The 23,791-nt window shown below is 35.5% G+C and overlaps 1 long non-coding RNA gene across 1 annotated transcript in view; it reads right to left on the minus strand.

Moving 5' to 3' along the window:
* LOC104005670 (uncharacterized) overlaps positions 1 to 23,791 on the minus strand; it is a 289,399-nt gene that overhangs the window by 73,311 nt on the left and 192,297 nt on the right. Inside the window, exon 12 of the long non-coding RNA XR_010155286.1 lies at positions 22,840 to 22,940. This is a non-coding gene — a long non-coding RNA (uncharacterized LOC104005670). The remainder of the gene's footprint in view (positions 1 to 22,839; positions 22,941 to 23,791) is intronic.

A 23,791-nucleotide genomic window follows, 5' to 3' on the forward strand; every position in this document is an offset into this window, starting at 1 on the left:
TGATGTTATCAAAACATCAGGTCTTCAGTCTAGGCCTTGCTGCTCCCCACACAGAAAGCCAATCACTGACACAAGTATTGCCAGTGAAGAAGGCTTTAATCAGGCACTGCAGCCAAGAGATAGGAAAACAATCTTGAATCCATCTCTCTGACTAAAATAAGGAGTTTGTACATAGCAGGGAAAAAAATGTAACCATGTGTGGCAAAACAGGAATTGGGGGTGGTAAGAGAGAGGAGTTGGACAATAGGAAGCAAATGGTCACTTAAGCAATCATGATGGGTGAGGGGTCTGACATCTCATTGTCCACATGCAAGGATCTAGTAAGTTTCAGTTCCTTGATACAATCTGGGAGTCCTGATGGTTGGCTCCCTGAGAAAGGAACTCAGATAAAACTAATGTAACCTTCTCAAGTTTCAAAACTAGGAGTGTTAGTTTCTATGTTAATTCAAGAGAAATCATAACATCAGTTCTTTGGGAAAATTGGATGTTTTATTAATGTATGTGTAATATTTTATGAGACTAATGTTCTATGGAATATACTCCAGGGAAGTTTGTTCAAAACAAATTAGAAGAATATAAAGATCTTTGGCATGTTATATGGTATAAAGACTTAGCACATAGTAAATCATTTTAAAAAGCAACTGAGACTTTTTCATAAAGAGGTCTGCGAAAAATAACAAATAAAAATATTACAATCAAATCAAACAATAAAATATCACAACAAAACAAGAAAGGGCGCTGTACTTTGGAGTGTTTACAAAGTATCAGAAGAGCCTGAATAATGCAGGGAAGATAAATCCAGTCTGGATCAGAGATAGGTCCACAACAATCTAAAGATTTTCATCAATTTCTTAGCCATGAAGAAATTGAAGATTATTATAAGAACTATATGTATATATGTATATTATAAGAACTATATGTCTCAATTTTCCCTTACAATAACATACAAGAAACTATATTGAAAATCAGTGTTCATTATTCACATTCCAGAGTGTTGCTTCACTGATCATCAACTAATCATTTCATTGTCTTTTCACAAAGTTTCACATTATGAAAACATCCAGATGTTTCAGATAAACATCTGGCTTTAGTGGACCCTACTGACTACTGTAGTAAAAATTCCTAGTCATGTTGTAAGAATTCATATATGATAATTTCCTAGTTCTCAAGAGATATTTTTAAAGTAATTCAAACTATTAGCAGCTTATTACTATATATTATATAGTCATGTTCAGAAGCAGGCTCACTACACACACACACACATGCACACACACATTCTGACTACTGCAAAGTTCATTCAATATTTGAAAATTAATCAATGTAATCCATAATACTTGTGTGAATCTATGTAGAGAAAGCATGTGACGAAAACTAAAAACCCCAGAAAAACAGCGTGACTAAAAACCCTAGAAAAACAGCAGTTGAGGAAAACTTACTCAAGTTTATGAAGAGCATCTGCAAAAAGCTACAGCTAATACTCTAATTAATGGTGAACTACTATAAGGTTTCCTCCTAGGATCAGAAACAAAATATGATATGTACTCTGTTACTCTTTTTGTTTGTTTGTTTTGTTTTGCAGGTTGCCTTTTTGTTTATAAAAATTTTTTACTGAGGTAAAATATATGGACATAATTTACCATCTTTACCATTTTAAGTGTACAGTTCAGCAGTAATAAATACATTCACATTTTCCCCCTTCATCCCTCCCTTCCTGGCCTCTGATAACCATCAGTTTAGTCTCTATCTTCATGAGACCCACCTTTTAGCTCCTGCATATGAGTGAGAACATGCAATATTTGTCTCAATGTGCTTGGCTTCTATTCAATGTATTACTGGAAGGAAGTCCTAGCCAGAGCAATCAGACAAAAGAAAGAAATAAAGGGCATCCAAATTGGTAAAGAGGAAGTCAAACTGTCACTTTTTGCTGATGATATGATTGTATACCTAGAAAACCCTAAAGACTCATTCAAAAAACTCTAAGAACAGGTAAATGAATTCAGCAACATTTCAGGATACAAAATTAATGTACACAAATCAGTAGCTCTGCTATAGACCAATAGTGACCAAGGTGAAAATCAAATCAGAAACTCAACCCCTTTCACAATAGCTGCAAAAAAATAAAATGCTTAGGAATATGTCTAACCAAGGATGTTAAACACCTGTACAAGGAAACTACAAAACACTGCTGAAAGAAATTAGACAACACAAACAAACGGAAACACATCCCATCCTCATGGATGGGTAAAATCAATATCGTGAAAATGATCATAGTGCCAAAAGCAATCTATAAATTCAATGCAATTCCCATCAAAATATCATCATTATTCTTCACAGAACTATTAAAAAAATCCTAAAATTCATATGGAACCAAAAAAGAGCCCACATAGCCAAAGTAAAACTAAGCAAAAAGAACAAATCTGTAGACTTGATATTACTGGGACTCAAACATATTACTATAAGGCCACAGTCACCAAAACAGCATGCTAATGCTATAAAAATAGGCACACAGACAAATGGAATGAAATAAACAACCCAGAAATAAAGCCAAATACTTACAGCCAACTGATCTTTGATAAAGCAAACAAAAACATAAAGTGGGGGAAAGAACACCCCATTCAACAAATGGTGCTGGGATAATTGGCAAGCCACATGTTGGAGAATGAAACTGGATCCTCATCTCACCTTATACAAAAATCAACTCAAGATGGATCAAAGACTTAAATCTAAGACCTGAAGTCATAAAGATTCTAGAAGATAACATTGGAAAAACCCTTCTAGACATTGGCTTAGGCAAATACTTCATGACTAAGAGCCCAAAAGCAAATGCAACAAAAACAAAGAGAAACAGATGGGACTTACTTAAACTAAAAAACTTCTGGCCAGGTGCAGTGGCCCATGTGTGTAATCCCAGCACTTTGGGAGGCCCAGGCGGGTGGATCACGAGGTCAGGAGTTCGAGAACAGCCTGACCAACATGGTGAAACCCCATCTCTACTAAAAATACAAAAATTAGCCAGGCATGGTGGTGTGCACCTGTAATCCCAGCTACTCAGGAAGCTAAGGCAGGAGAATCGCTGGAACCCGGGAAGCAGAGGTTGCAGTGAGCCGAGATTGCGCCACTGCACTCCAGCCTAGGTGACAGAGTGAGACTCCATCTCAAAACAAATAAACAAACAAAAACCTTCTGCACAGCAAATGAAATAATCAGCAGAATTAACAGACAACTCACAGAGTTAGAGAAAATCCTCACAATCTATGCATCTGACCAAGGACTAATATCCATAATCTACAAAGGACAAAAACAAAGCTGACTGTTATTCATCATAATTCTGGAAGTTCTAACCAAAGCAATAAGGCAGGAAAATAAAATGAAAATCATACAGACTGGAAAAGAATAAATAAACAAATCCTATTAGTAGGTAACATCATTGTCTACATAAAGAATTCCAATGAATTTACAAAAAACTTCTAAATTAATGAGTTAAACATGAATGCAGAAGAGAAGCTAAGCAAACAGATATTAATTGTATCTCTGTATACTAACAATGAACACATGGACATCAAAATTAAAAATACCTTACCACTTACTAGCAGTCTAAACAAATGAACTACTTAGGGGTAAATCTAACAAAACATATACAATATTTCTATGGTGAAAACTATAAAATACTGATGAAAAAAGTTAAGGAAGACCTAACTATATTGAGAGACAAAGTTCATAGATTGGAACATTCAACATAATAAAGATGCCAATTCTCCCCAAATTTAATATACAATTTTAATACAAGTTCTATCAGAACCCCAACTTTTTTTTATATAGACATGCTCACTCTAAAATTTATATGGAATGGCAAAAGAACTAGAATAACTAAAAAGAATTTTGTAAAAGAAGAATAAATTGGGAGAAATCAGTCTACCCACTTTCAAGACTATTATAAAACCTGTAGATAATAATTAAGTCAAAACTCAAAAGATGGTTAAATGTGAAATGCATAACTATAAAACTTTTAGGTAAGATCATAGGGGAAAAGCTTCAGTGTCTAGGGCTAAGCACAAAGTTCTTGGGCTGGATACCAAAAGCATAATCCACAAAAGGAAAAATTGGTAAACTGCAGTTCTTCAAAATTAAAATATTAGCTCTGTCAAAGCTCCTATGAAGAGGCAGAGAAAACAGCTACAGACTGGGAGAAAGCATTTGCAAACCAATTAAAGGCTATTATCTAGGCTGTATAAATAACTCTCAAAACTTAGGAAAACAAAATAAATAATTGAATTAGAAAGTGGGCTTAAGATACAAAAATTCCACTAAAGATAATAGGTAAATTGAAAATGAGTACATGGAACAATATTCGACAATTTATAAATTGTGAAAATATGGTTAAAATTCTAATGAGCTATTACTATACACCTATCAGAATGGCTAAGATAAACCGTGACAATACCAAATGCAAAAACATAGAGAAATGGGATCCCTCAGACATGCTGGTGAAAATGCAAACAGCCACTCTGGAAGACAGCTTTCCAGTTTCTTAAAAACTAAACACACCACTACCATATAACTGGTAATTTGCCTGATATCCCATATTCCAGAAAAATGAAGACTTGTATCCATGCAAAAACATGTACGTGAATGTTTATAGCAGTTTTATTTGTAATAGTTAAAAACTGAAAACAGTTCAGATGACCTGCAACAAGTGAATGGTTAAACAAACGGTGATGCATTCATACCATGGAATACCACTGAGCAATAAAAAGCAACAAACTGTAGATACATCCAATAATCTGAATAAATTACCAGACAATTATGCTAAAGGAAGAAAGCAACCCCAAAAGTTTGCATACTGTATGATTTCATTTACATGAAATTCTTGAAATGACAAACTACAAAAAGGAGCACATTAATGGTTGCCAGGAATTAAAAGGAAACAATGGGGACAAAAAACAAATGAATGTGGCTATAAGAAAATGATATGAGGGATGGTTGTGGTGATGACAGTGTTCTGTATCTTGACTGTATTAATGTCAAAGCCTGGTTGTGGTATCGTATCATGGTTTTTCATTGTTTCCACTGGTAGAACCTGATTAAAGAGTATATGACATTATATTTTTCAACTCCATTGTGAATCTATAATTATCTAAAAATAAAAAGTAATTTGGCCGGGCACGGTGGCTCACGCCTGTAATCCCACTATTTTGGGAGGCCAAGGTGGGCAGATCACAAGGTCAAGAAATCGAGACCACCCTGGCCAACATGGTGAAACCCCCATCTTTACTAAAAATACAAAAATTAGCCGGACATGGTGGCCGGCGCCTGTAGTCCCAGCTACTTGGGAGGCTGAGGCAGGAGAATCGCTTGAACCCGGGAGGTGGGGGTTGCAGTGAGCCGAGATCACACCATTGCACTCCAGCCTGGGCAACAAAGCAAGACTCTGTCTCAAAAAAAAGTAATTTAAAAAATACTGTAAAAGAGTAGGCAAATAATAAGAATTTATATGTCTAAGAAACAAGAAAATATTTTTGAATGCTATTAGTAATAAAAATGCTGTAAATTCAAATGACAATGAGCCACCATTTTTTCCTATTAACTTTGCGAAAGTTTTTAAAAGTGGTGAGACCCGTACTTTTTTCAAAACCAGTGACATATTATAATTTAGTTGACTGTGTTTTCTCTTTATTAGCAATGCATTAATTAATAGTACAATGCATGGCCTTTTAGAATCATTAAAACATGGTAAATTTATACCAATTGACAATTTATACATTTACACATTTATTCATTCTTCCATTTAACAGATATTTATCTAGAACATACTATGATCCACATACTTGGCCTTGGAAACTCAGGAAAACTTTCTATCCTAAAGTTTAAAATCATTTAAAAATGGGGGAGTAACACTGTGTACCTATTTTCTCATCAATAAAATAATGAGTTCAAATAGATAGTTTCTAACATTGGCTTTAACATTTTATAGTCTTTAAAAATTAAAGTATTTTTATCCATGAAAGGATTCTGGAACATTTTTTGTTCCTAAAAAGGTGAGACCTGAACTTTTATACACTGTTGGTAGCAATGAAAAATCATGACAGACCTTTCAGAAAGCAATTTGTCAAGAATATTAAAGGTGATATTTTTTCTTTTGATCCATTAATTTGATCCAAAGCTCAAAATTTTTTCTCTTAGTTCTATTCTAAGAGTCTATATGAATGAAATTGTAACACGCATATACACAAGTAACTTTGACATGTATCATAGTTAATAATTGGAAAAACAAAAGAATGGTTAAACTGTTGCACATTCATATAATGACAAACTATGTAGCCAATAAATATGTTCTTTCAAGAATCTATAATAATGAGAAAATGTTCATCCCATAATTGTATAATGAGAATATTCTTATTGATTTTTCTGATGAATTTTTGTTAAAAAATTTAAAACCAATAAATGGTCATGCCTCCAAAAAATTAGGTAAACCAAGCTTATTAGCAGCTTCTATAGCCCTAAAGGTCATTATAGAAACATATTCACTACACACATCCACACACACACACACACATACACACAAACACAAATATTCTGACTCACCCAGAGTATTCTCACATTATTTTTTTTCATTTTATTGCAAGAGGGCCAAGAGAGAATATTTGGAGAGTAGAATTATACATATCAATATTCCTTTGATGGTTTCTTATTTCTCCTCTTCAATCCTTTCTTCCACAACAGACAGTTGATCCTTGGAGTCTACCTTGTAGGGACTATTAGGACCTTTCCATAGAAGACTGTCACTCAACGTCTTTTAAATTAAAATATTAATGAGTGGGAGCTTAAGGTATTATGCCTCCCAGATATGTATTATTTTTAAAAGGCATGTTAAATTTGGATAACACCTAAGAACCAAAAGAATTTATCACTGTTGGCGGAATTGCTGGCACCCTGGTAGATGAGATTATTAGGAGCATATAGCTGTACAGGATTTCTTTAAAATCATACCACATAGACCACTCCATTCTGAAAAATGCGTAGATGTTTCCCATACTGGAAAACAATGTGTGGCTGGATCAGCACAATCAATTCCCGTTACTGAGAAAGTAATTCAAATTCATATCAATGTGATGGTGAGTCAGGATTATTATTAAGGTATATAAAGGGATGTACAAAAAGTAGCATCCCTATGGCCAACAAAATGTATTTTAATACAACCTGATAATAAAGGCATTATAAAGCAACTGATTCACCTTGAAAAGATTTTTATGGAGAATATATTAAAGAAAAAAATAAGGCTGAGTTCATCAGTAAACCTCATCTTAATGTCAACCAAAGAGTAAGATAAGGTCCCCAGATGGACCCAGACAAATTCAGAACCTTTTTTAAAAAATAAGCAGAGTCAATTTTAATAGCTACATCTGTACTGGCCTCATGGGGTTCTCATTTATCAAACAAAATTAAAACTTTGTTTGATCAGCATTATGAAACCAGTCAAACTCCACAGTGGTTTGAGAACTATTCAAATCCACTTGGGTAAAAAGGGAATTTACCAGGGAACTCTGTGGGCTGTCTTCATTTCCTTAACTCCTTCATTCCAAATGGAACGCTACTCTTGTTAATTTGAGAAAATTGTAAGACTAGAATGAAAATAGCATCAGATGAATCCTGGCTATTTTCCCATTTCTCCAAGTCCTGTAACTCATCACAACTTTCCTTGTCTATTACAGAGGTTCAGGAAGGGGTTTTGTAAGCTGTTGTCCTAGGGGACCAGGCATTACTTAATATGCAGGTGCTTAAACCTGATCCCTGCTGAATAGGAAGAGACAGATTCTGAGACTCTATAGTGGCTGGTATTTGTTTTGCTTAAAAATGCTTCAAGCGTTGAGTCTCTGGAAAAACACAGGAGAAAAAATCATTTTCAACATTTTCTCTTTTCTTTCTGACAATGCCATTCTTAACTCAGTGAGTTAGAGATGGGCAAGCACAAATAACACCTTCTCAGCTTCCTCAAAATGCTAACAGAAGATAAAAATGTTATGCAGTGATGCTTAAAATTTAATGTCATTTTACAAAACAAAACCCATGAGTTCCTAAGTAGAAAAAATTGTTCCGCAAGAAAATGCTATAAATGTAATGCAGATAAGAGAGACATTGAAATGTAAGTAATCCACTCCCTAACAGACTCCCCTCATCAACTCATCCCTCCTCCCCACCTGTTTTACACAGAGAAAGAATAAAGATTTGTTTAATATGCTTATATGATTTTCCTTCTAGAGTATTCTTTAGGTAGAGTGCTTAAGCAAGAATATGCACAAGGATAAGCAATAAATACGAATGAAGGTTAGAAGGAGAATAACAAGATAAATAGCATGCAGGAAAGATATTAACTTTAAGAAGAAGAAAATAAAAACATTTTCTAAATGACTTTAACTCATTCTGAAACCTATAAACTACCATTCATCCATAAAATAGAGAGGTAATGTACTTAGAGATTTCTAGTAAATATATATTGTATGCCCCATTTGTGATACTGGTTTGTGTTATTTTAAATATCAAATTTTAAAGCAAAACTGAAAAATCCCCAATCCCAGAAGAGTAATCTTCCATCAAGATACAAATTATCTTTGAAGAGGTGCACAAATTTTTTGTAGTAAGTTACCTCCATTTTAAATTAAAATCACCAAATTTGTGATTTGTTGCTCTCAGTCTCTGCAGTTTCATCATCTTTATCTTTTAATTGTTCTTTAAGCAAGACTGAAACCAGTGGCTCGTGCTTATTAGCACAATTTGAAGACTCTAGATAGATACTTTTGAAGACTTGGCCTGACATTAAATCCACCTTCTTCCTCCTCCTTGGCCTTCCAGCCACACACAATTAAGACAGATAATGTAATGATAAACTTTACCTGGGGAAGAATTAAAAAGTGCTTTTTTAATCACAAGTATAATTTGCCAACTCTTTCTTATGAGAAAATAGTCATGGTGCTATTAGAATTATTATTTTTTACTGCATGAAAAGTCTACTGTCTCTAGCTTGCTTTCAGTTCTAAAGAGAGGGCCCAAATTATTACATGACTATAATTTTGGTGATTTAATAAAGAAAATCAATGTAGATGTTTTCATTTGTTTCTTATTCTTGTAAATATAAACTATTTCCATTGAGATTAATTGCAAAAGAACTCGGGAGCTGATAAATAGAAGGATTTTTGCTCCTTTAGATGAAGCAGCAGTATGTTAGAAGGAGGATTATTTTTAAAGTTTGATGTGTTTTTTGTAGATATTCTTTAATAGTTACAATTTAGAGACTATTTTCACCTAAAATAAGTCCTATTTGTGAAATCCTAAATCACAATTATCAGTTCCAAAACAAGTAAAGAATTAAGACACAAATAATTATTTTTTCAAAGTATAATCTGTTGAGTTGGCATCTAAGCTCAAATAATAATTTCAAACAATTTGAAAGCAGCTTTTATATAATTTCATGCTCTATGAAAAATCCATTTGGAAAATCATGTGTAGCCTTTCTTATATTATTAGCGCATTCATACGTACATCCCTTTGTTTTTTCCATTTTTCAACTGCTGCCTAACATATTTCTAGGAGGGGCAAAAAGCTGTCATCACTGTAACCACTAGGATATGGTTTCAACAGGAAATCATCATTCAGGCTTCTATAACTATGTTTTGCCAGAGAATCTAAAGAATATACTGAAAGAACCTACTGGAAATCAGAAGATGTGCTTCATTATGGTACAGACCTCATATAAAGATCTGGCTTTCTCTGTACTTCTTTCAGAAGATATTCACACATGCATTGAATAGGAAATGTGCGAAATGCTAGGAACGTATCTTAGCCTTTGGTCAGGTTACCACGCTGTTTTATTTGCTCTTTAACTCAGATATATTAATGATAAAGTTTGAAGAGAAAAATATATTAACCAACTATGAAGGTTAATTGTTCTTTAAGCAAAACTGAAAGAAAATGAGAATGCTGAATGTTTTTCTTCTAATTCTTGTTAATTGTATAATTTTACATACTTATTGCTACACCACTGTAAGATTGTCCTATACTATCTATAGTTTTAAACATTAGCATAAACATGTAAGAATGAGTAATTTATTAATTTTTCTTGAAGGATAGCTATCACTAGAATAAGAGTTATTTAGTTTCCCTGGTTGGTATACCCTGCTAAATAAGCTCCATCCAGATTATAACTTTTATAGCTCATGGGTTACACGTGTTGCTTTGTTCTTGGGTTTCATAGTTTACATGGAAAGACATTGTGTATATATGTTTGTATATGTTAACATGCTGCTGACCAAGATCAATAAAAATAGATCAATGGAAATAGAAAAGTCAGTTATAACTACTAATTGTGAATCAAAAACCTTCACTTTGTATGTCATCAAAATAATTGAAATTGACAAAAGCAAGAAAAAAATATTATCTGCCTTTCTCTAAGAATTTAAAATCTGATGCAGGATAAGAAGTGTGAGGATCACAAACCTATATGGAAATAACAATAGCAGAAATAAAAAATACATAGTCAACATTGGCTCTCTTGAACAGAGCTGTGAGTGGGAGCCAAGGCCATTGCTCTCTGGATATTCTGACCTTCCTCTACATTTTTTGGTGACTACATATCAGCACTTTATCATCAGGAACACATGTATTATATATTATATTCATTATGTAGCATGTATGAGGAGGACATAGTTTCAAGTATTAGCATAGGACAATAAATCCTTTTCAACACATATAGATTATCCAAAAACTATTTTATTTGTATGTTTCTGAAATCATAATGATTTTATTTTTGCCTTTAACCTTACAGACATGGATGTGGTTTTTAGACACTAGAGTAAGAATAGGGTTAGGAAGGGGATGATATTCATTAATTAATTATACTGAGATTATTAGCCACGAGTCTCTTTGCTTAACAAAGGAGGAGTTTAGAATTATACATGCATTTCTCTCTGATATTATATCCAAAGCAGCTGGCTCCTTGCCTGGCACATAGCTGCATTATATCGATGATTGCTAATTCCTTTCATTTCTATCTTCATATATATTTGTAGGATTGAAATATCTTACTGGGCTTTTAAAAAAATAAATAAGTACTGCAACATTCTGAAACATTTATTTCTCATTGGAAGTCATTCTACAAGCATTTCTGGAGTTATCATTATGTGCCAATTTTTATTACATTGGTGTAATCTATACAGCTCAGTCTAGAAGTTAAACAGAAATAAATACGGCATTGCAATGTGGCGTTGATGGTAAAGGGATACTACAATTACTTTAAAACAGCCTAAGAAGAAGATTGAGCCAGGGAAGATTCAAGTCAAGAGACAGCAGTAATATAAAGTTCCCACAGAAAGGGACAGAAAGCGTGAACATTCAGAGAACGGCAAGTAGTCAAGGGATTTCAGGAACTAAATGAATTACGCAACAGCTACATTTCAATGATATACATGTGAAGATCAACCAAGACTCAAAATTACTGAAATCTGAAAATCTAGATTAGCTATAGAAATATAATCTTCTACATGACAAAGAAGCTATATGGCTTAAACTTGAATAAATTTGTGCCACCTAAATATTTAGTTGTTAACTGATCTTCAACAAAGCTGACAAAAGCAAACAATGGGGAAAGGACTTCCTATTAAATAAATGGTGCTGGGATAATTAGCTAGCCATATGCAGAAAATGGAAGCTAGACCCCTTCCTTACACCATATACAAAATATATACATATACAAAAATCAATTCAAGATAGATTAAAGACTTCAATGTAAAACTCAAAACTATAAAAACACTAAAAGATAACCTGGGCTGGCCAGGCGCGGTGGCTTTCACCTGTGGTCCCAGCACTTTGGGAGGCCGAGGCGGGCAGATCACAATGTCAGGAGTTCAATACCAGCCTGGCCAACATGGTGAAAACCCATCTCTACTAAAAATACAAAAATTAGCTGGGCATGGTGGCTGGGGCCTGTATTCCCAGCTACTCGGGAGGCTGAGGTGGAGAATCGCTTGAAACTGGAAGGCGGAGGTTGCAGTGAGCCAAGATCGCGCCACTGCACTCCAGCCTGGGCAACAAAAGCAAAACTCTGTCTCAAAATAATAATAATAATAATAATTCAGGCAATACCATTCTGGACATAGGAACAGGCAAAGATTTCATGACGAACATGCCGAAAGCAATCGCAACTAAAACAAAAATTGGCAAATGGAATCTAATTAAACTAAAGAGCTTCTGCACAGAAAAAATATATATATCAACAGAATAAACAGGCAACCTATAGAATAGGAGAAAATATTTACAAATTATGCATCTGACAAAAGTCTAATACCCAGCGTCTAGAATTAAGTTAAACAAATTTACCAGACAACCCCATTAAACAACCCCATTAAAAAGTGGACAAAGGACAAGAACAGATACTTTTCAAAAGAAGACATACATGCAGCCAACAAGCATATGAAAAAAAAGCTCAAATCACTGAACATTAGAGAAATGCAAATCAAAACCACAATGAGATACCATCTCACACCAATCAGAATGGCTATTTTTAAAAACTCAACAGATGGGACGAGGTTGCAGAGCAAAGGGAACGCTTATATACTGCTGATTGGAGTGTAAATTAGTTCAACCATTGTGAAAAGCAGTGTGGCAATTCCTCAAGTAACTAAAACAAAGCTACCATTAGACCCAGCAATCCCATTACTGGGTATATGCCCAAAGGAATATAAATCATTCTACCATAAATACACGTGCACACATATGTTCATTGCAGCACTTTTCACAATAGCAAAGACATGGAGTCAACCTAAATGCCCATCCATGGTAGACAGTATAAAGAAAATGTGGTACATATACACCATGGAATAATATGCAGCCATAAAAAAGAATGAGATTATATCCTTTGCAGGGACATGGATGGAGCTGGAGGTCATTATCTTCAGCAAACTAATGCAGGAACAGAAAACCAAATACTGCATGTTCTCATTTATAAGAGGAAGCTAAATTATGAGAAATCATGGGAACAAAGAGGGGAACAACAGACAATGGGGCCTACTTGAGAGTGAAGGGTGGGAGGAGGGGGAGGGTCAGATGAAATAACTATTGGGTATTAGTCTTAGTGCCTGGGGAATGAAATAATCTGCACACCAAACCCCTGTGACATGAGTTTACCTACATAACAGACCTGCACATGTACCCCTGAACTTAAAAGCTAAAAAACTAATGACAAACAAATAAATATCTAATTGTGATAAAACTAATTATGTCATTATGATTGAATTATCATTTGTTGTATTGTTTTGTAATTTTTCTTAATGAAAAACTTTTAATAAAGTTTTCAAACTGATATAATTACATTAATTCATCATTATATAATATTTATTCACTAATACAATTTATTCTTCACTGAACTTGTAATACTCTTCATATTAAATTATTCTTGGTATGATTTAATTTGTTATTCTAATGTTAAATGATAATTGTTCGTGGCTGAAACTGCAGATTGGATACTAAATAAGCAGAGTGGGATAATGTCATTTTCTACAATGCACATAAACAAAGTGTGTATAGGCTAAGAATACTTATGTTTGTATATGGAAACAAATATTCTCCTTAAAAGCATATTTGCTTAGATCTAATTGAACTTGATGATGTTTAGCTTGTACTGACAACACTGCCATGCAGAATATCACAAAATTATCTTTAGTACAATTTCTTTGAAATATTTTCCTTTGTGTTTCTAATATTTCCTGAAGATAAAGGGCACATTATCTTTATAACTAGGAAAAAAAATACCTGCTAAAAAGTAATCAGTTTTCATATTAATTTGAGGGCTTACATTTTGGTCCACTGAACACCACTAAGGTCATGAGAGTGTCTGTCACAGCCAAAACAATTCTCTTTTTTATCCTTTAATTTTTATGCCTTGATCGAGGATTGTTAAACTTCAAATTATTTTTCTGGTTGGCATTTTTTCTTATTTTTATTATTTTGCTTACAGGAAATTCTAACCTGTTGCTATTGTTAGCAAAATTGGACAAGTAGAATTAACAAAGAAAATCATTGTGCTTTGAAAGTTACTCTTATTTCAATAAATGGATTTTACCTCCAACAAAATAAAATGAAGAATGATGATTTTCTGGAACATTTAAAAGACTATCCACAGAGTAAATTTAAAACCAGCAGAGTGGAGGATGGCTAATATAATTTATGACACATATTTAAAACACAGAAGACTTGTGATATAAAGAGAGAGAGTTAACAAATCTAAGAAAAAAAGATTTCTAACCAAGTGGTTGACTTGCAAAGATACCAAAATATGCCATAGAACAACACAGTTTTTTAGAATTTCTCATTACTTGTCTTATAAATTAATTGTATTCATTGAGAATAAAATATTACTTAAGTAATGCTGACAGGTAAAATTAAATGTAGCAATATGCAAGTTGCCCTGGTCTTAAAAAATGACTACTGGATGGTGGAAGTGGATGACGGAGAGTAAGATAATATTTGTTCTAACATCAAAAAACATTTTCCTTTCTTTTTAACTCAAGCTTTTAGTGCACAGAATAAAGATACCAGATTCTGCATTCAAATACCCTGCTAAACTTTAAAAGTAGGTAGTGGAGTGATACCCAAGAGCACCATCGGACCAGAGGAACTTTATGGCTATCCAACATGTTCGTGAGTAGGAAAAGAGTGGCATAGAGACAAAGGGAGACTACAACTAGCTCTGCCACAATATAGAATGTGCATATATCCAGATAGAATGTTTATTGCCTAATACGCTAGGCCTGAAGACTAGTCCTGGTTCTGGAGAAATAGGACTAGTCTGCAGTAACTGTGCATGTAAAGGAAGAAAGTAAATATAAATTGTCTACAACCCATATGATAATGCCTTCTATAAACATTTCCACCAACCATGACTTTTTTTTTTGAGATGGAGTCTCGCTCTGTTGCCAGGCTGGAGTGCAGTAGTGCAATCTTGGCTCACTGTAGCCTCTGCCTCCTGGGTTCAAGCAATTCTCCTGCCTCAGCCTCCCAAGTAGCTGGGACTACAGTCACACACCACCACGACCAGCTAATTTTTGTATTTTTAGTAGAGACGGGGTTTCACCATGTTGGCCAGGATGGTCCTGATCTCCTGACCTCGTGATCTGCCCACCTCGGCCTCCCAAAGTGCAGGGATTACAAGCGTGGGCCACCACGCCCAGTCTATGACGCTTTTATGTGGAAACACATAAATAAATTTTTTTAATTTGGGCTTTGATTTGGCATTTGGAATAACTGCAGCAATTTGAATTAGTTTATTTGTAAATAAGTGTTAGAAAAAGTTCTGAAGACTAGTGCAGTATGGTGGAAATAATAGTAGAACGAATAGGAGGCCAAACTTTCAGTCCTAACTCTATTGTGTGAACATAATCTAGTGACTTCAACTTTTTGCATGGTAAGTCCATTATCCTCATTAACTCTAGAGATTAAAATATATTAGGCCATCAATAAATGGTTAAATAAAAGCCCTTTCTAAACAACTCTGTTTAGCAAATTTAAACAAATTAATACTTTAAAAAGGTAAATATCAGCAAACTTAAAAGAAAAAGTTTTCAAAAAATGCTCTAGAAACACTTTGCTTTTAAATGATGAATCTCCCAATGGATAATTATGTAAATATACAAATAATATTTTATATGATATTTCATATCAACTGCCCCTGTAAGCATTTGCATATGAAGAGTAAAATTGAAATTATTTTAAAATGTTTTTATATACTCACTAAATTATACTCTAATTATTGAAAACAGGTTTCTAGGTTGGGTAGTAACTATAATGATGTGTATTTGTTTTTTGTTTGTTTGGGTTTTTTTTGAGACAGGGTCTTGCTCTGTCCCCCAGGCTGCAGTGCAGTGGTGTGATCTTGGCTCACTGCAACATCCGCCTCCCGGGTTCGAGCGATTCTTCTGCCTCAGCCTCCCAAGTAGCTGGAAATACAGGCGCGCATCACCACTCCTGGCTAATTTTTGTATTTTTAGTACAGACATGATTTCACCATATTGGCCAGGCTGGTCTCGAACTCCTGACCTCAGGTGATCCACCCACCTCGGCTTCCCAAAGAGCTGGGATTACAGGTGTGAGCCACCATACCCGGCCAATGATGTGTATTTGTTTTAATCAACGTTGGTAATGATATAGATCAAAATACCTTGGAAATACTATTATGTATTTCTGATGATAACCATTGGTAGGCTCAAAACATTTGTTCAAAACAAAAGAATATATATTTAATTACTGTAGAGAAAGCATGAATTAAAAGGGAAATGAATTACAACATTTCATTTAGCTGAATATGATTAAAATCTTGTCTATTTGAATTCAAACTTCACTCTCTTCTAGAAGCGCTCTGGATACAAATAAGCAAAATAAGGAATGGGGGGCGAGGAGATTTTGCAATAACAGAAAAATACTTCCTAACCATCTAGCAATAGGAAACCTTGCTGAAAGCATGCCACCCAGAATAGTTCAGCAATCTGAGGGAAGGGAATATTTACAGAAATCTATGTAAGAAAACATCACTAGCTAAACCATAAATAAAGCGCAGCATTCTATTGTAATATCAAAGTGTTAGGTGATGATTCACCCACTGAAGAACATCTGGGCTGTTTCCAGGTTTGGCTATTATGAATAAAATTGTTATGCACAATTATGTACATGCTTTTCTGAAAGCATAACTTTTCATTTCTCTGGAATAAATGTCCAGCAATAAATTGCTAGGTCATGTGGTACTTGCATGTTTAGTTCTTAAAGAAAGTATAAGTTGTCTTTGAGTTTGTCTTTCATCCTCTTCATTTGGGCTTTCTCAGGGTAATTTTTAATTTTGATGAGATCCAATTTATTGATTTATGTATCATGTTTTTATGTCACATCTAAGAACTCACCTAGCCCAAGATCCTGGCTATTTTTCTCTTACTTTTTCTTTTTTTTAGGTTTTATAGTTTTACATTTTCTTGGAAGTTTATGATCCATTTTGAATTAATTTTTAAATAAGGTATGAGGTTAAAGTCAACGTTCATCCTTGCCTATTGATACTGAATTGCTCCAAAACCACCTGTTGAAAAAGTTTTTTTTTTAATTGAATTGCTTTTTCATTTTGTCAAAAATCAGTTGAGAATTTTTGTGTAGGTCTATTTCTGGGTCCTACATTCTGTTCTGTTGATACATGTTTCTATCCTTCCACCTATATAGTGTGATATTGTGAGATATTGGATATATCACACACATAAAAAGGACATTCGATATCCTTCCAATATCACACTATATAGCCCTTAATATGCAGTTTTAAAAATAAGCCTGGCAGGGAAGGATAGTGCCTCCACCTGGTTGGTTTTTGTGGTAGAGGTCCCAGTCAATTCTCCTTGTTAGTAGTGACAGGTTCCCCTGGTGTGGTCAGAGGGACTCCCATTAGATCCAAGGACAGGTAAATGGGATCGCCTGGGCTGTCTTCAGTTATTATTTTGAGTGTCCAGAAATGCCAGATCTGAGTGAGCTTCCTCTGGTAGGTGGGAGTATTCAGGATGCTCTGGTGCTGTGCCACTTCTTTAGCTCTGGCGTCCCAAGCCAGCTCACTCTCCTCTAGCATCTTTTAGACTAATCCTTTGGTTGTTTCTTCTGCTTTATAGTTGTGCTTAACAGGGAAGAACAGGGAAAAATGGGTACACTATTTCGTTCTGACTGAAAGTTATGACCCTATATATTTTAAGAAGTTTTTCTATATTGCGATGCAGGCAAAGGCTAGACGCAGCTCTGAATGATAGCAGCTGCTTTCCCCGAGAGGAACCGGAACTAGCGAGCTAGCATGACTCTTCCCTATTCATACGCTCACTGCCTAACACTAGGCTTCCCTGAGCTCACCTTCCCCGGAAGAGTGGAGCATCAAGAACTCTGATCACATCATTTCCTCCATATTTCCATTCCATTTCAGAACACATAGCCCACTCTAGTGTTTGAAAAATGGAAATCTACTTCTTTTTTTTTCTTGAGACAGAGTCTTGCTCTGTCCCCCAGGCTGTAGTGCAGGGGCGCGATCTAGGCTCACTGCAAGCTCCGCCTCCCGGGTTCACGCCATTCTCCTGCCTCAGCCTCCCGAGTAGCTGGGACTACAGGCGCCCGCCACCACACCTGGCTAATTTTTTGTATTTTTAGTAGAGACGGGGTTTCACCGTGTTAGCCAGGATGGTTTCGATTTCCTGATCTTGTGATCCGCCTGCCTCAGCCTCCCAAAGTGCTGGGATTACAGGCGTGAGCCACAGCGCCCGGTCATGGAAATCTACTTCTAATCAACTACACATGCTGAGAATTATTTTAAAATCATTTTTTCTCTTCTTAATATGATAACACTGATTTAACATATGGATAAGAATGCAAGCCATCGTAATAAAAGTTATCCCACATTGATTTTTTATTCAACCATTTATCATAGTTTTTAATCTTATCAAAAAAGACACAATTTTTACCATTGTTTATGCCTGGACTTTGCTCAACCAACTGGCAATGGATCTCATGCCACATCTGATAAACTGTAAACAGTTATTTTGATTGAGACCAATGTGTGCGATTTGAAATAAGCTAATTCCAAGTTGTTCATGTACATGTTCTTGAAATAGCAAGGACTAACTTCCTTGCTCTCCATTAACCTTGCATACAAGATAAATAAATGTGCTCAAGTGAATATGCAAGTCTGTGGCCTGCTGGGTCACTAGCACATAAATTAGAACTAGTGTTCTGAATGGTGTCCAGTCAGAGAACACTGATCATAGTAGGAGAGAATATGGTTTTCTTGGGACCAAGCATCACCAGAAAGAAAAATGCTAGATCCACAGACTTTCCAATTAATTTTACAGAAAAGCAAATATGTTATTGTGTTCTGCTGTGAAGTTACATATGCTTCCTTTAGTAGTCAAAGAAAAAATGTGACTTCCAGGGCCATTTTAAATAAGTTGCAGGACAAGCCCTACAGGGCTTCAGCATATACTCATTCTTATGCCCCAAATTATCAACTCTATGTCTGTATATTTGTCTTAGTCTGCTATAACAAAAGACCATGGACTTGGTGGCTTAAACAACAGACGTTTATATTCTCATGGTTCTGGAGGCTGGAAGTCAAAGATGAAGGTGCCAGCCTGGTCAGTTTCTTGTGAGGTCCCTCTTCCTAACTTGCAGATAGTCGCCTTCTTTCTGTGTTCACACATGGCAGAGAGAGTGAGGGAGAGACCAAGCTTCCTTCTTCTAAGGGTAATAATGTCATCATGAGGCTCCCACCCTCATGAGCTTATCTAAACCTAACTACCTCACAAAGGTAGTTACCTTCAAATACCAACACATTAGGGGTTAGCCCTCGAATATACGAATTTTGGGAGACAAAATTCCATCCATAATATTCTCCAGATGTACAGGTGCCTTCATCAAAACAATGAGTCATCAACACTAGATGGATTAGTATTAGTCCTACACTGAGGAGTCTGTAAATTGAACTTTATTATATAGAATATATAATAGTATATGGATAGTAAAACATTATAGGAAAACTCTACACACTACCAAAAAAAGTAATGATAAATTATTTGCTATATAAAGAGGAACGTTCATTATTCAATAAACTCAAAGTACTTGTTTTAATAATGTCAGTATATACTGAAGCAAATTTTCCCTTCCCTTGTCACTCACCACTTCTCTCTGACTATAAGCATGTCCAATATAGCCCTTCCATGTCAAATCTCTTCTCAACCCTGCTATCTCTTTTAACTAATAATTTATTCATTACTGGTGCTCTCATGTGCAGGGATGGTTCTCCTTCCACTTTTCTCCCCTAAAACCCATGTAACAAGACAACCTGATTCCAAAGTTGTAAAACTCAGCTTTTCAGATCTCCATATACACATCATTGATCTTTATGTGTGTGAATTTTCTTGAGCAAATCCAGGCCTAAACAGCCTAAGCCCTAAGAACATAAGCAAAGAACTAATTAGACTTCATTCTCCTTCATTCTCTGGTAACCTCCAGACTTACACAGGACCAGTTCCAGATTAATGTGTATTACGAACAAGCATGGTCAGGCTGTCCTAACATTTTCCAGGCCAGGGCAAGAGTACAAATGGAAATCATGCTTGGATCTAGAGGAACATGCATGGGTATAACTGGAAGGATGGATATGGGGAAGAGGTTCATGTAGGCACTGGACATGAAGTGATGGTTTCTGGGATTGCTGGGGCATAGTTTAGAAGGAGGGTTCTGGGTGGAAACATCCCCTTAGACCCAGAAAATCCTCCTACCTAGAAGAGGAGCACAGTCAGAGGACAGAAGAGTGGGACTCTTCACCACATGGAGACCCACTGCAGGAGTCCTGGCTTCCTGGGTTTGTGGTGGCACTTGCCAAGGTTGTCTCTTTATTACTCTGCCTTCTTAACCTACTGCGTTAAATGTCTTGGTACACAGTCTTAACCTTAGCCTGTAATATTATCACCCTTCTTGTAATTTAGGGGCCATTTAATTTCCCTTCCTTTTATCTTTCATCTTTCATCGACAGCATCCTCGTTCCCTGCCTGAAGCAGCTAACAGCTAAGCATGGAAACTAAAGTGTCTCATGCAATGCTGCACAATGAAGTCCAGGATAACCTGTGGATACCTAATAATATAAAGGTATTAAGTGAAACCTAATAATATAAAGGTATTGAGACACCCTGGAGAGCCTCTTCCCTCTTTGAGGGAATAAAGTTGCTACTTCCAGTTCTTCAGCTTGCCATCCTTAATTCACAAAGGAAATGCATCTCTAAGTGGGGAGTGTCAGTTCTCAGGGATGGGCAAGACACTGTTCTTGAGAAGATGAACCTGGTGCATGCTCCTCAAATCTCACACCACAAAATCTTCTATTTTTACCTAAAAAAAATCTTTGATCCTATAAAAACAACAGAAAATTTTTGGAATCATAAAAATGTTGGAAAGAAAAAAAAAGGAATCATTAGCCACTACTATTTTCTGTTTTATTTTTAAAGTAACATCAGGTTGTTCTACCAATATTTTTAAAAACTACTACATTAGTAGTCAAATATATTACAGATTATCTAAGAAACATGTAACTTATCTAAGAAACATGTATCTAGAAAAATCAGGGTTTTAAGAAGGCTTTGCCTGGTGTAGTTAGTGCAGCAAAAGGAAGACAAGTGGAATTCTGTCCCTCGCCACTCTTCATTTAGTGTGGAAGAGGCTTCATCACTGATTTGGGTGGCAGGAAATAGTGATAGAACTTGATTTGTGGACCATAGGTTAATTTAGAAATCTGTCAATTTATAAAGCTAACTGTTAATGTATCAATTCTCCATACTAATCGTATTTATAAAGGGCACATTTTTTAATCCACCAGATAGAGGAACAGCTGAAAACTTCAGACATAAGTAAGCTTGACATGATACTGCAGGAGAGCAAAAATCAAAACTAATAACTTCATTTTTACCCTCTCTCACAAAAGGAAAACTACCTTCTCAAACAAATGAAACAGGAAAGTGAGAAATCATGACTTGTTGCTTAATGCCTCCCAGGGGGATTATTCTGAATTCTGCAGACCTGCTGCTGCACAGGGAATGCAGAAACTCTTTTCAGTTTTCAAATTCTCTACAGCAATTCTAATGAAGTCCCACTGAGTCCTAGTCCAAGCTAAAATTTTGAATTTGGATCTGAAAATAGCTGTAAATATTTTCTTTTTGTTACTTTTTTTCTTTGCAGAAAAAGCCAGTGTTGGGGTTCCTAGTGCAGCAGATGTTTGCTAGAAGATAGGAATACATTATGCATAAACCAACTTGTTTTATTATAAACACTGAATTTAAGTTGTGTTTTTTTCTATGTCCTAAATAATATTAATCAATGAAATTCATCTTAAAAATTTAATACAGAAAACTCTTTGTATTTATAAGCATGAAGTGATTGAAATCATGGGAAATAAGTAGAAATTATAAGCTGTATATCATAAGGGTCTACAAATAAACCATGGCAGCGAGGCGCAGTGGCTTACACCTGTAATCCCAATACTTCGGGAGGCCAAAGCGGGCGGATTACCTGAGGTCAAGAGTTTGAGACCAGCCTGGCCAACATGGTGAAACCCCGTCTCTACTAAAAATGCAAAAATTAGGCATGGTGGCACATGCCTGTAATCCAGCTACTTGGGAGGCTGAGGCAGGAGAATTACTTGAGCCCGGGAGACAGAGGTTGCAGTGAGCCAAGATAGTGCCACTGCCCTCCAGCCTGGCCGACAGAGTGAGACTCTCAATAAATAAATAAATAAACAAACAAACCATGGCATGAAAACATAGCATGAAAAGTTTAATGGGCTATTAAAAGGAAATTGAAAGGAGATTTGGAAATTTCTTTGTCTGGCATTCAAACATCTACACATTTCCTTACTCAGCAGCAACCTTTCACAGCATATGGGAACTCTAGTGTTTCTTATAAATTAAGCTTTTGTACATCTCTGTGCCTTTCTCAAAATTGTTCCCACTGTTTAGCCTTGTAAAAAACTTATTTTAGAATGAAAAAGAACTCTTAATTAATTTTTTTTCATTCTGTATTTTTGGTTCTGGAATTCAAAAAGTTTAGTTCTTGACCTACCTCTTACTCATAGGTTCCACCTTGATCGACCACCACTAGGATTCAGAAAAAGCAAAGAACCTGCTTGCAAAAGGCAAGCAGGAAAAACCATTCCTAGGGAAAGGAAGTCTAGCAGGAGTTTGACTGAATAACGAAGTCTTAATAATAAGAATAAAGGAGGCAAAGCCAAGTACTAGTGTTTTTTCTTACCTAAGCTCCTGGTGAACTCCTATCTTAAATCTTGAAATTGGCATGTGACAACTTAGATGACAGGTTGATAGGTGCAGCAAACCACCATGGCACATGTATACCTATGTAACAAACGACATTTAGCACATGTATCCCCGAACTTAAAGTAAACAATAAATAAATAAATAAATAAAATTAAAAATAAAAGAAATTGGCATGTGACTAAAAACTGAAGGCATAGTGTGCTAGTGGTATGAGACCAGTGGAAGTGACAGCAAAGGCATTCTTGAGTGGTAGTACCCAGTAAATGTGACATGGCAAACGAAGTACTGGTCAGAAGAAACCCTGCTAGAACCTGGAAAATCAGCTAGCTCCAGACTGGTTTATAAACACATACAAGATACTGCTTAGGGACTTTAGCAACTCTTGACGGAACTTATGTTATATGGGGTTGAGGTCCTATATTTGTATGTAGGGCAAAAACTTGGAAAACAATGTTTACAGATTTTCTCATCAGCAAGAGAAGCTAATACTTCTGTATTTAACCTAAAAGATTGTTACAAGGATAACATGAGATAATATAGATGAAAGCGATTTACACTTGAAAATGTCATCAACTATTCTATGACATATAGTAGTTATGCAGCAAATAGAAGACAGAAAGGAAGAAAAGGAGAGGGAGGGGAGAAAGAAAGAAGTAAAAGCAAAGATATTTATTTATATGGTTGCTATTATTAAACTTTTAAGAAATTAGTCAAATTCCCCCATGAAATCTTCCTCCTGATGCTAACCCATACTAACCAAACCCTCTCAGACCTTTTCCTTACCTGGTGTTGCATTCCTCAATTAGCATTTAAGTAGAACAGTCGTAGAGTCTAATCATATAAACAATAGAATTTATAATCTCTGCATAAGTAGTATCCATGTCTCTCTGTTTTGTATTTTAGAGCTTTAAGCATTGGCAATGCCTAGT

Source organism: Pan troglodytes, chromosome 2 (genome assembly GCF_028858775.2).
Source record: "Pan troglodytes isolate AG18354 chromosome 2, NHGRI_mPanTro3-v2.0_pri, whole genome shotgun sequence".
In the NCBI taxonomy this organism is placed as follows: Eukaryota; Metazoa; Chordata; class Mammalia; order Primates; family Hominidae; genus Pan; species Pan troglodytes.